Here is a 12,845-nt window from a genome sequence, read left to right on the forward strand (position 1 = left end):
CCCATCCGACAGCGCTAGTGGCAGAAGGCGCAGTTCCGAGGGCCAGGTAGCAGGGGAGGCGCAGAGATCAGGCAGCATGTACAGCGCAGGCAGGGGAACATTCTCCAAGGCCTTTGCCAGCTTTATGGCTCCCCAGCAAGACTGTGTCACCGCTCCCCAGTCAAGGCTGAGTTGGCGGGAGCACTGTAAAAGGATGGTGAGGGAGTACGTAGCCGATCGCACGACCGTCCTCCGTGACGCCTCTGCCACCTACAACTACTGGGTGTCGAAGCTGGACACGTGGCCTGAACTCGCGCTGTATGCCCTGGAGGTGCTTGCTTGTCCTGCGGCTAGCGTCTTGTCAGAGAGTGTGTTTAGTGTGGCTGGGGGAATCATCACGGATAAGCGTACCCACCTGTCAAACGACAGTGCCGACAGGCTTACACTCATCAAGATGAACAAAGCCTGGATTTCCCCAGACTTCTCTTCTCCACCAGCGGACAGCAGCGATACGTAAGCAATACGTAGGCTGCACCCGCGGATGGAAGCTACGTTCTCTCTCACCATCCAAAACGGGGACATTTCTGCTTCATCTATCTGTCTAATATTCCTCCTCCTCCTCCTGCTCCTCCTCCTGAAACCTCACATAATCACGCTGAACGGGCAATTTTTCTTAGGGCCACAAGGCTCACTCATAATTTTTCTAAACAATTTTTATATGTTTCAATGCTCTTAAAAGCGTTGAAACTTTAACTTGAACCAATTTTTCGTTAAACTGGGCTGCCTCCAGGCCTAGTTACCACTTAAGCCACATTAACCAAAGCGATTAATGGGTTTCACCAGCCATCTTGGTTGGGCATGGCCAATTTTTTGGATGTACATTAGTACTGTTGATACAGCAATTTTTGTGGGCCCTCGCCTACAGTGTAATCAAATGAATTTTTAGCCCACCTGCATTACAGCTGACGTTACATCCGCTGTGTTGGGCAATGCAATGGGATATTTTTGTGTATCGTTGGGTTATGTTCTATGTACCGCCGGTGGCTTCCTGGCACCCACCCATACTGTGGGTCCACAGGGAATTATAAATGCATCTGTTTCCACTTGTAAAGAACCCCAGTCTGACTGGGGCATGCAGTGTGGGCCGAAGCCCACCTGCATTAAGCACGACATTACTACCTCAGCTGTGTTGGGCAATGCAATGGGATATTTTTATGTACCGCCGGTGGGTTCCAGGGAGCCACCCATGCTGTGGGTCCACAGGGACTTCACAATAGGGAGTTGTACCTGCCTGTGTCTATGAATTAAAAACCGCGGTCTGACTGGGGCATGCAGACACCTTGACAGAATGAATAGTGTGTGGCACATAGGTTCCCCATTGCTATGCCCACGTGTGCAGCTCCTGATGGCGGTGGCACAGGATTCTATTTCTCATTGCTTCTGTACAGCATTGTGGGCTATCGCCCCGCCACTTTTAAGGAGGGTCGCTGCCTAGCCGTGCCAACCTCTGCAGTGTGTGCCTGCGGTTCCTCCTCATGGCAGACGCACTTCTAAATAGACATGAGGGTGGTGAGGCATTAGGGCAGCTGAAGGCTGCGCAGGGACACTTTGGTGTGCGCTGTGGGGGGGGAGGGGGGGCGGTTGGGCAGCATGTAACCCAGGAGAAGTGGCAGTGGAGTGTCATGCAGGCAGTGATTGTGCTTTGTTGGAGGTAGTGTGGTGCTTAGCTAAGGTATGCCATGCTAATGAGGGCTTTTCAGAAGTAAAAGTTTTTGGGAGGGGGGGGCCCCACTCTTGCCGCTATTGTGGCTTAATAGTGGGACCTGTGAACTTGAGATGCAGCCCAACATGTAGCCCCTCGCCTGCCCTATCCGTTGCTGTGTCGTTCCCATCACTTTCTTGAATTGCCCAGATTTTCACACAAGGAAACCTTAGCGAGCATCGGCGAAATACAAAAATGCTCGGGTCGCCCATTGACTTCAATGGGGTTCGTTACTCGAAACGAACCCTCGAGCATCGCGAAAAGTTCGTCCCGAATAACGAGCACCCGAGCATTTTGGTGCTCGCTCATCTCTATTCATGAGTCTTCATGATCTAATAAACTTTTGGATGACTTTCCAGAATAAACTGACATGTGTAAAATCATATGTAAGGCTGAAAAAATACATCTATCCATCCAGTTTAGCCTATTACCCTCCTCCACCAATGTCGACCCCCCTCCCCAATGTGTACAAATGTGTACATGGGGAATAACAGCATTTATTGCTAATATGATTTGTTTTCATTTCTAATTGTCAGTTTCCTCTAAGCTGGTGGGTGGAGACAAGCTGCTATTATGTCATATATGCACTACACATGGAGAAAACAGCAGATTCTATTTCTTAACTGTTTGTAGCACACACACAATAATATGAAAGACATTTTACAGCAGTACTAAGCAGTGTAGCTGTGAATCTACAACTGGGGTGAGCTAGAACTCTTACTAGATGCTGCAGTTGAATGTATGTGTGTCTCCATGCCTTAGTTTTCCTTTAGCAGCCTACTTCTCCCACTCTCCCCTCCCTTCGCTTTTATGGGCTGAGACTATAACCTGATCTGTTTTTATATAAATTTGGGGGAGATTTGTCATACTTTTTTTAATGTCAAAAAACTCACAAAAATCACAAAATTTGACGCAAGCCATGCTTCTGCAAAAATTTTACAACCTTTTGATAGCTACAGCTACAACTCTATACCGCTTTCTCGCAAAAGGAGTGTATCTTGTAGGGGAAAAGCAGCAAGGCCGCCCTGGACCACTACCCCTTCGTCTGTAGCAGTATCAGTGCCCTTGTCTGAGCACCAGCGCTGTAAGCGCCAAATGTATCTCAATCCGCATAATCCGTCCCTCTTGCTCAGTAGCACATTAACCCCTTAACAACCAGCAATATGTCTTTTGACGGCAGCTGTTATGGGGCTTTAATCTGCAGCTCTGTCTATTGACGGCACCTGCAAGAGAAGCCCAGCGCGGGTCAGATGACAGCCAAGCACTTGCTCTAGAATCTGGTCCAGAAAAACGGCAGATCCTCTGTGTCTAACCCTTTACACGCCACAGCCAATTAGTCCTGTGCAAGTAAAACGCTGACAGGGGGGCTCCCTCTGTCGCCCAACGGACTCCTGCAATATGACCGCAGGGTCCCAATGGGTTGTTATAGCACCTGGAGGCTTGTATATAGCCTCCGGGTCTGCCAGCTATGGTGGGCTATGAGGCTTAGCCTCTGGCTGACTTCTTAGGCTTTGTAATGCACTACTATACTGATGTATTTGGACAAAAAAAAATTAAAGTATTAAAAAAAAAGTACAAAAATTTATAAAACAAAAATGTTTGCCCCTTTACTATGTATAAAAATACAAAAAAGCTTCTCATATGTGGGATTGTAGCATTTGTAAAGACCCAGAAAAAAAGTTAGTATTTATTTAATCGGTACAATGCACGGAATTAAGAAAAAAATACATGGCAAAAATAGCTAATTTTGCCTATCTTGCCAGTAAACAGATTAGAAAGTGATCAGAATGTCACATGGATCAACAAATGGTACCATTAAAAATTACGACTCATTCCAAAAAAACCCTTTCACTATACAATTGGCAAAAGAAGAATCTCAGGGGTCTTTGAATGCAGCGATAAACAAAAAATACAATTTTTTTTTAATGTGGGGGAAAAAGTTGCAAGGAAAAAAAAACGATATCAATTTGATATTCGTGTAATCGTACCGCATGCAAAATTAATTTAACATAATTCTACTTCACGGTGAATGTTGTAAAAATGAAACCCAAAAAACTAAAGGGGAGATTTCATTTTTTTCGTCAATCCCTCTTTAAAAAAAATGAATACAAGTTATACAGTACATTATATGTATTGAAAAACGATGCCATTAAAACTCACAACTTGTCCTGCAAAACACAAGGCCTCATATGGCTATGTCGACGGAAAAATGTAAAAGTTATGGCTCCTGGAATGTGAAGATGAAGCCTTCAGAAGGCTTCGAGCTGCCGTGACAATGGAACCATCACCTCACGATCTCATCACAAGGGGGCTGTTCAGGAGCCCTGAACTCTGATAGAAGCATTTAAAGAGTTAACAGCTGTGATCAGCAGCAGCGATAATTGTGGTTGTTGCCGGCAGGTGTCAGCTGTGAGAAACAAGCTGGCAACCGCTGTGTATGTAGTACGATCGATTCCTGATCCCGCTCCATGCAAACTCCAATGCTGGAGGACACACATGGATGCCCCAAAGTGTAAAGGGATTAAAGGGCCACTTCACTGAAAACGCATTTTTCCATCCCTGCCCCCGTCACCTGATTGCTTGTCACATTTCAGAAGTCTCTTCTGTGTATTGCAGTCTGATGCTTATCAGGCACCATCTTGAGAGTGACATTTTTTACTTACGCTTTAAAATCAGTCCCATGATGCATCAGCACAGCATAAAGTTAGGGAATCTACTTTTTCTGCCTGTTGGGGAAAGTTTCATTACCTCTTATAGTCTTCTAAATAAGCCAAAGCCCATAAGTATACAAAAAACTTTTGAACATAATATTCTCTGGATCAGCACCATTCCAGTAATACCAGGTTTATACTGTGGCTTTTATTTTACTTTTTGTTTTGCTACTTTTTTTTTTCGTTTTATATATTTTTGCACATTCAAAGACACCTAACACTTTTTCCTATTAGACTGCCTGTCCACGGGCGTTGCGGTATCCCGCGACGGATCTCCGCCACCCGGGAGCAGGAGTCTGCAGACGAATCTTCGCGGTCAGCCTATCTGTCAGGCTGACCGTGAAGAATCGCGGCAATTCGCAGCATGCTGTGACTTGCCGGCCACAAGCGGGGAATCGCTATGATTAGAGATGAGCGAGTACCAAAATGCTCGGGTGCTCGTTAATCGAGTCAAGCTTTTCGTAATATTCGAGAGCACTATTCGAGTAACGAACCCCATTGAAGTCACTGGGGGACTCGAGAATTTTTGGATTGGACCCGCCGAGTGCCGAGCCTTTTTTTTTTCTCTCCTTCTTCTCCCTCTCCCTTCCTCCCTCCCTCTCTCTCCCCCCCCCCCCCCCCCTCTCTCTCTCTCTCCCAGGAAGCTACATACTGCTGTGGACGGGCACACGCTGGCACGTTACAGCAGGAAGTGGTAATACAGGGAGGGGTCGAACTCGGCATGGTACTCGCTTGAGTACCGAACACCATCGAGTATGCATCAAGCTCGGATGAGCATGTTCGCTCAACTCTAGCTATGATTGTCCGCTCATGGACAGGGGGGCTGTGATTTGCATAGCAACGCTATGGAAAGTGTTCCCCACGGCCGGATTATCGCTGCAATGAAAATACGCCCGTGGACAGGCAGCCTAAATGGTGCTATGAATTATTTTTTTCTTTTTTTGTTTTGTTTTTTTAATTTTAATGTTACTTTTTAGTATTGTACTGTATTATATTGGCCTATGAGACCCTGCCTCCAGCAGACTCAGAGGCAATCTTTAAGCCTCTGGAGAACCCGAAGCTCAATGTTTATGGCCCTCACTCAGCATTTAAACCCCCTCTTGCCCCCTGTTTTAGTATTATTGGCATAGTGGTTATGCTGTAACATGATAGTCACCTCTGACCACTAACAGTAGTTTAAAAGTGGTTTTGGGAGAAAAGAGATGTGCCTGGTCCAGTAGTGCTGGCCCCTTCACTTTTTGCCTGGTTTCACTACTGGGGCACATGGTACAGATGACATGATGTTGGTGATGTCAAGAACTAAACCAACTTCCTTCTTTGTCTCTACCTTGAGACAGTCGGTCAGTGCACATTCTGAGCTGCTGTCACTGGCAAACAAACGGTCTGTACTATGTGATCGTGTCTGAACTGTGCCTGAATTGGAGATGCCAGTGCCACTGGGCCTAAACTGGACGAGGTAAGTTTTTCCCTCGTTGGATAACCCTTTCATGACTCAGTTACCAGTAGGTGTGTGTCAGTCATTTTTGTTGCACAATGTCACTGCTCACCTGCTCCTAGGTTTGCAGTCGGAAATGCTGTCTGTCAAGTGGTGCTGGGCAACCTGGGTCTCTGTAGTGTTTGCACGCACTCCCGCTATTTTCTTTTTTTTTTTTTACTTAAAGTATTTTTTATTAAACTTTTTCACCTTTTGCATATTTTAAAACATTTTTTTTAACAAATCTTTGGTTTCCCCTCCCTCCCTCCCCCTCCCCCTCTCACCCACCCCCTTCCCCTCTCCCCCCTCCCTCCCCCACCCCCCCTAAGATCTCTCTCTCAACGTTCTGTTCTTTGGGTAAACTGTCTCTGAATGAACACAGTGTTGTGTCGTAAACAATAATAACAGTTCATGTAACGTATATTTGTTTTCTTCTTTGGTCTTCGTGTTGCTTATCTTCTTGCTGTTTTCTTTTATTGATTCAGGGTTAGATTTTTTGTTGCATTCGAGGGGGGGTCATATTTCTTTTGCCCGTTGCCCGGTCTCTCTCTCTCCAATCCCTCCTTTCTTAACTTTTCCCTATTACTCCTTACCACTTTATTTTATTGTATATCGAGTCTGTAATTTGTTCTACATTTCCCAATAAACTTTATATATATCCATTACATACGTTGTTATGTCTTAGTAAATCCCCGGTTTACTGGTGCCTCCCCACACGGCTCACCACTCCCTATGTATTTGATCCAACATTACTGCTCTGGGCGTGTATCCATCTCAGCCATATGTCCTGATATTTTTGACTGGTCTTACGCTTAGTGTAAATACTCCTTTCCCACGGTAAAATTTGGTTGACCTTATTTTTGAATTCTCCCAGCGTGGGTGGTTCTTCGTCCAACCAGCGCTGGGCTATTGTTTTTCTGGCTATATACAATAGTCTGGCTACCGCTAGTTTTTCATGATCATCTAATGTTAGATCCTGTATGTATCCCAGAATGCACACGTATGGTGTAAAGTCCATACGTATGCCAAATGCCGCGTTAATTGCATTTCTTATTCCCATCCAATATCTGTGCAATTTCGGACATCGCCATAGCATGTGGATTAGGTCCGCCGTGTGGGTTTTGCACCTTACACATATCGGGGAGGTTCTCATTCCTATATTGTGTAAGAAGGCCGGGGTGCGGTACACTCTGTGTATTAGAAATATTTGTGAGACTCTGTGTGATTCGCTCAGAGATAGCTTGGGTGTCATTTGTAGGATTTCCTCCCAGTGCGACTCCTCAATGGGCCCTATGTCTGCCTCCCATTTTGCTCTTGTTGATAACGGGTTGTGTGCATTGACCGTGTCCTGTATATGGGAATATAGTACAGATATTTTTCCCGCTGTGGTGGTGGCTTTTCCTATTATGTCCGCTACTATATTTATTACCATTGTTATTTCCGCCGTGTTTTTTTCCGCTTGTATAGCGTGTCTAAGTTGCAGATATTTGTAAAAGTCACTATTGGGGATGTCGTGGTTTTGCCTTAACTGCTCGAAGGTTTTTAGTTCCCCCCCCTCCAGTATCTGGTCCATTCTCCTAACTCCCCTGTCTTTCCACCCTTGGAATCCTTTTAGCTTGTTGATTTCTGGCAGGTGCGGGTTATTCCATATGGGGGTATGTTGTGTGCAGTTTTTTATATCAAGCATGTTTCTGGTCTTCCACCATATTTTATGTATCAATAATAGCGTGGGGGCACTTTGACCGTTTTTTTTAAACGCTCCACGTTCCAGGGTTTCAAACAAATGTGATCCGTTAAAGAGATTTTTAAGGATTCTGGTGTGTTTCTTCTGTCTCCCATCCCCTGAGATGTTGCAGCTGGGAGGCCATGAAGTACGAGAACGGATTGGGCAAGGCTAATCCTCCCTTTTCTTTTGAATTGTATAGCAGTTCTAATTTTATCCTAGGTGTCTTCCCTCCCCATATGAGTTCTCTAAACAGTCCCTTGGCCTTGTGGAAAAATTTTTGTGTTATCCAGTGTGGGGAGTTGTGTATTAGATACAGTAATTGGGGCATCCATATCATTTTTATAAGATTCACTCTTCCTATGATTGTCATGGGTAGTTTTTTCCATATGTGAAGTTTTTGTTTCCATTTTTCCATAAGTGGTTCCAGGTTTATTTTCCCGTACTCACTGACCTCTTTCGTAATTTTAACTCCCAGATATTTAATTGTTGGGGTGCATTTCAGGGTTAATTCTCTGTTGGCAACTTGCATGTCTGGGGTGTCTATTGATAGTATTTCGGATTTGGTCCAATTGATAGCGAGTCCTGAGAAGGCTCCAAATTCTTTTATTGTTTGCATCGTGGTTTCTAAAGATTTTTCCCTGTCCCCTAAAAATAATAACATGTCGTCTGCATACAAAGCGATTTTCTCCTCCATGTTTCCTCTTATGAATCCCACTATTTCCTGGTGTGACCGAATTTTGCATGCTAGGGGCTCTATTGCAAGTGCAAACAGGAGTGGCGATAGTGGGCATCCCTGCCTTGTCCCTCTATGTAGTGGGAATGTTTCTGATGACCCCCCGTTGATGGACACATCCGCCTCCGCTCTAGCATATAGGAGTTTTACTCGTCTCACAAATATTGGGCCACAGCCCATTTTTTCTAGTACCTTCCACAGGTATTGCCACTCAACGCTATCAAACGCCTTGGCCGCGTCCAGTGAGCATATGATTCTGTCTCCGGTATTATCTACGGGTATTTGTAGGTTTAGAAATACTCTACGGATGTTCGTTGCCGTTGATCTTGCTGGTATAAACCCACTCTGGTCTGGATGCACCAAGGTGGATGCCACTTGTGATAGCCGCTTGGCTAAAACTTTTGCTATAATTTTGACATCCGCGTTTAACAGCGATATCGGCCTATACGAGTCCATCAACAGGGGGTCCTTTTCTGGTTTTAACAGAATTATTATTTTTGCTTTTCGCATTGTTTGTGGTAGTTCCCCTTCCTTTTCCGCCCCCGCCCATGTCTCCAGGAGTTGTGGTAATAAAGTGTCTGCATGTTGTTTGTAAAATTCTATTGGGAAACCATCCTCCCCTGGGGCCTTGTTATTTTGCATATCTTTTACTGCCTCTTGCATCTCCTCCAAGTCTATTGGTGCATCTAGAAACTCTCTCTGTTCCTCCGTCAATTTATGTGTTCTTATATCTGCCAAGTATTCCTCGATTTGTTCTACCGTTTTTTCCAGTTTCGAGGAATACAGAGAGGAGTAAAATTCCCGTGCAATCTCTCTTATGGATGTTGTGTCCCTGACTATCTCGCCTTGTGCGTCTTTTAGTTCAATGATGTATGTGGGGCTAGTTTGTGCTCGGGCTATAACTGCCAGCATATGTCCCGTTTTTTCTCCCTCCTCATAATATGTCTGTTTCCTGAACCCATTTTTAGTGGCTGCCGTTTCTAGGACGTATTTATTAAGGGCCTCTTGGGCCTGTTTCCATAGGTTGAGTGTTGTTATAGTTTTCTCTTTTATGTAATTTTCTTCTGATTCTTTTAGTTTGTCTCGTATTTTTTGCCCTCTTTCTCTATGTCCTTTTTTTGCCTGTGTGATTTGCTGTATGTATACCCCCCTCATATATGCCTTCATGGCCTCCCAGCAAATCGTCATACTTGTGGTATCCTTATTTAATATGAAGTATTCCTCTAGTGTTTTTTTCACTATTTCCTTGTTTAATATGTTTAGCCAGTGCGAGTTCAGATTCCATCTTTTTTGGGAATGACTCACAGTGTTACTGTGCTGTATGTCCAGACGTAGGATGGAGTGGTCAGAAACAACTCTTGGTAGATATTCTATCGAGGTTATATCTCTATATATCTGAATATTCCCTACCGCTAGGTCTATTCTAGATAAGCATTGGTATGTGGATGAGTAGCAGGAGTATTGTTTGTTTGTGGGGTGCCGTGTTCTCCATATGTCTATCAATGATATCTCGTTTAGTAGTTTACCTAGTGGTGTCAGGTTCCTTTCTTCGTTTGCGTTTCCTGCCCTTAGTCTGTCCTGTGCAGGGTTAATGACCGAATTAAAGTCGCCTATGATAAGGACTGGAATGTCCGGTTTATCTGTTATGAATCCTATAACTTGCCTCATTATCATGTTATTATATGGTGGCGGGATATATACTGAAGCTATAATGCATGTGTAGTTGTAGATTCTGCAGTGTAGGCATATAAAGCGGCCTTCTGGGTCAATTTTTCGTGAGAGACATTTAAACGGTATATTTCTGTGTATCACTATGCTGACCCCCCTGGAATACCTCGTGTGTGTGGAGTGGAAGCTCTGACCCATCACCCCTATTTTGAACGTGTCCGTATTTTCTTTTGATAAATGTGTTTCCTGCAAGCATATAATAGCCGGGCCTTGTTCCTTGATGACTTGCAGTACTGCTGATCGTTTTGTCTGGTCACTCATACCTCTCACGTTCCACGATACGACCCTTATCCTACTACCCATTTTCCTTGTTTTTTGTTTTCCGCAGGGTTATTATTTTCTGGGCGCCTCCACCCCTTTTTGTTTTTATGAGTGAGTCGCACTGGGAGGGTCCCCATCTCTGTATTTGTGTCTCGCCCGCGTCGCCCCGTATATGTGTATGTGTATTACTGTTTGTTCTCCGCATAGGGCTTCTCCAGTAACATTTTGGTTTGGTCCCCCACATCCCCCAGTACAGACATTTATCCACATTTACTATACATATTTTCGTTATTTGCAACACATTTATCATTTGTACATTTACGTTGACATTTCTTCCCCTTATCCCACCCTGAATCATTTTTCTATCGTTTAACCTTATCCCTTTTAACTGTAGCTTATCTAATATTCCCCTAATATGCGAGAGAGAGACCAAACAACAGACACCCCCAACATGTAACTCACTGATCCGTTGTCTCATCGGATCGGGGTACCAGTCCTCCATTCTCCTACGCGATGCATCCTGTCGTCCCAGGAGCTCCTTTCAGAAATTTTCGGTTCCCTTTGCATGAACGTTTCATGCAAGGTGCAGCCTCTTCATGGTGTCTTGCGCGGCGATCTTCCCCTCCGAATCTGTTCTTCATTTTGATCTATCCAGGCACCTGCATCTTTTGGGTTTTCAAAGAATTGTGTCGTGCCCAGCGCCGCCACTCTCAGTTTAGCCGGGTACAGCATCCCGTAGGGCACTTGTAGGTTTCGCAGTCGTCTTTTTATTTCTACAAATGTTGCTCGCTTCTTTTGTATTTCCGTGGAGAAATCTGGATAGAAGGAGACTTTCACGCCATTATATTGGATTTCACCCTTTTCGCGGGCCTTTTGGAGTATGGTATCACGGTCTCTGTAATGCAGTACTTTGATGAGTATCGGTCTGGCTGGAGCCCCCAGGGGGAGGGGTCGTGTCGGTACACGGTGGGCTCTTTCGACTGCAAACATTGCAGTTAGAGTGTTTCTTCCGAACAGTTCGGGCAGCCATGTTTCAAAAAATTCTGCAGGGTTTCTTCCTTCCGTCTTTTCTGGGAGGCCCACAATCCGCACGTTGTTCCTTCTTGACCTATTTTCTAGGTCGTCTACCTTGTTCTGTAGATATTGTATGTCATGCAGATTTTTTTCCACGTCTCGCTGCATCGGCTGTATTGCGTCTTCTACGTCGCTTATACGTTGTTCAGTTTCTGTCAGACGCTCTGATATTTTCCTCATATCTTGCCGTAGCAGGTTTACATTACTTTGCATCGCCCCCATCTGCATATTAAGGTTGTTCAGTGATGCGTTGCCTTTAGTGATTTCGCTGAATATTTCTTTCAACGTAGGCTCCCTGGCGCACCTTTCGTCCTCCTGCCTTTGATCTTTTTTGGCGGCATCTTCTGCACTTTGGGAGGTGTCTCGTATAGTGCTTTCTGAGGTGTCTGCGTGATTTGCGCTGTGCGTGCATATGCCTGGGCTGCTTGCATTATTCATGCTGTCTTCTGTGTAGTGTTCGTCTGGATTGACACTGTTTGCACCTTTGTTTTTGTAGTTGGGGTTGTCTGCCTGACTTGTGACTTCCTGCTTATTTCCAGCATGATCTTGTACAGCATGTAGACTATTTTGTTTTTCCTTGTCCTTGCTGTGTTTAGCAGGGTCCGTTGTTGTGTTTGCTTTGTCTGCTCTTTCCTTTTGACTTTCACTTTCTGCATGTACTGTGTCTGCAGCTTCTTCCTCCCCCCCTGCTCCCTCCGTTTGTGTGCTTCTCTGTGGGCTCTCCCGCTCTCCCCTCTGTTGTTTTAGGCTTATGGAGTCCTGTTTTCTGCCCCCCTCCTCCCTGGCATACCTTGCCAGTTTACGTGCTGTGTCTGCACTGTTTGTGCTGGGCCGCGGTATGAGCGTTCTCGGCTCCCTCCCTCCGGCGCCATGTTGTTTCTGCCTGCCGCTGGCTTCATCTGCCTTCCCCCGCTCCTTGCCTCGCACCATTAACTCTGCTGCTGTCTGTTCTGTCTCCGGAGCTTGCTACTGTGCCTCCGCTGCTTTTTGATTGCCTTTCGGCGTCTCTGGGTCCCGTTAACAGGATGGGAATGTCGGATCTTGCAGGAGCTACTCTGAGATGCGACTATCTACATCTCCGGCCAGGCTCCGCCCCCCCCGCTATTTTCTTAAAGGGCCTATGTAGGATGCTTAAGCAATTCGGCTCATTAGCCATTGTGACAAATCCCCAGTTAACATGCATTCCTAGTTCTGACCCTTGCCATTTTTTGACCATCCTAACTTATGTGTTCCACGACCTCTGCTCTGTATTTTGGACTCTGCTATTGTCTGACCTGACATTTTGGCTTAGATTTCTTTTACACACCTGTGCTACCTGCCCTGTGTATAGCTTGTTTCCTCACTATGACTCTATTCAATCCTACAGGTACCGTCCCACATAACCGGGACTATCTGTG

The sequence above is a fragment of the Eleutherodactylus coqui genome, chromosome 1 (assembly GCF_035609145.1).
Source record: "Eleutherodactylus coqui strain aEleCoq1 chromosome 1, aEleCoq1.hap1, whole genome shotgun sequence".
In the NCBI taxonomy this organism is placed as follows: Eukaryota; Metazoa; Chordata; class Amphibia; order Anura; family Eleutherodactylidae; genus Eleutherodactylus; species Eleutherodactylus coqui.